This window comes from Chrysochloris asiatica, unplaced genomic scaffold, assembly GCF_000296735.1.
Source record: "Chrysochloris asiatica unplaced genomic scaffold, ChrAsi1.0 scaffold00019, whole genome shotgun sequence".
NCBI classification, from domain to species: Eukaryota; Metazoa; Chordata; class Mammalia; order Afrosoricida; family Chrysochloridae; genus Chrysochloris; species Chrysochloris asiatica.
Window position 1 is genome coordinate 23,798,225 of NW_006408537.1, and position 1,495 is coordinate 23,799,719.

The 1,495-nt window shown below is 45.6% G+C and overlaps 1 protein-coding gene and 1 pseudogene across 2 annotated transcripts in view; one reads left to right on the forward strand and one right to left on the reverse strand.

Moving 5' to 3' along the window:
* SMAP1 (small ArfGAP 1) overlaps nucleotides 1–1,495 on the forward strand; it is a 196,535-nt gene that overhangs the window by 144,759 nt on the left and 50,281 nt on the right. The gene's annotated exons all lie outside the window — the stretch shown is intronic.
* LOC102830792 lies at nucleotides 100–656 on the reverse strand (annotated as a pseudogene).

Sequence of the window (1,495 nt, forward strand, 5' to 3'; positions counted from 1 at the left end):
ATCTTCTCAAGCCACTTCTATAGTGTCAAGACAAGTAGAACTCCTTCCCTCCCCACTTTAAACCCACAGTCATGTGACAGGGGCTGGTACTCAATAGAGTTAATTCTTGTCATCTTTTTTGTCATCATCCTCCGAGGGGTAGGAATGCCACGTCAGCCTTTCCTCATAGAAAGATATGACAACCTGTGGGCACTTGATGTTGGCTTCCTTGGCGGGGACCAGGTCAGCCTCATCAGAGTTTTTCTATTTCATCAAGAACATCAGCTCTCCACTGGAGTCTGTAGCTCCAATAATCCGCTCTGGCTCCAAACCCCGGGCAAAGCCTCGTGGCTTTTCTGACTCTTTTTTCTTCTTTTTGGTTTACTTTCCTCTCCTTTATCTTCAGAATCAGAATCAGCTTTGCACTTGCCTCCCTCTGATTTATCTGTCTCATGAGCTATTTTCTGTGACTGTAGAATATCAGCAATGAGGTCAGGACAGTCCAGGTTCTCTTCTGGCTCCCACGTGTTGTCTTCATCTGAGAAACCCTTCCACTTTACAAGGTACTCCACTTTGCCCTTTACCACTTGGCGGTCGAGAACCTTTTCCACCACATATTCTTCTTCCTCCTCTTCTAGCACCTCTTCCACTTTCTTCTTGTTTTGTTTTTTCCCCATAGTACCCACCAGCTTTCTGGTATAAAGGGTGACGCTGCTTAGAGCAGCGCCCAAGAGCCAGAGGGGAATCGGTGCCGCGCTACTGTCGCATTGGGCCTGCCGGGGGAGTGGCACCCACAAAAGCAACAAGCTGAGTGGCCGCAAAGGAACCCCTCACTGAAGCAGCGTACCGCAGGCCCCGACAACAGCCCTCCCCTCTAGCTTTTTTTTTTTTTTTAAGGACTTTTCTGGTAGGTATGAATTTTCTCAGCTTCTATTTGTCTGCGAATATTTTAATTTTACCTTCATTCTTGTGGGCATAGTGTGTTTGGCTGACAAGTTGTTTTGACTTTTCCCCTCATCAGCACTTCTAATATATCATTCCATTGCTTCCTGGCCTCCACTGTTTTTGAGTCACAATTGGCACTTAATCTTATTGGGTATATGATCTGTGTGACTGCTTCTTTGTCACTGCTTTCAGGATTTTCTATCTCCATCAGAGCCTAACTAGAACGTATATTGGTGTTCTTTTTAGATTTGTCCTACTTTGGATTCTTGGAGCTTCTTGGATTTACAGATTCATGCCCTTCACTAGATTTATATTTTGTCTTTGTTTCTTCAAAGATACTTTGTAGCACTCTCTCTCGCATCTCATTTTGGGATTCCTGTTATGCTTATTGTTGTTAGGTGCCATCGAGTCGGTACCAACTCATAGCGTCCTTATGCACAGCAGAACGAAACACTGCCCGATCCTGGGCCAGCTTCACTACTGTTGCCACACTTGAGTCCATCACTGCTGCCACTTAGCCAATTCATCTCGTTGGCGGTCTTCCTCTTTTTCTCTGACCCTCCACCTTACC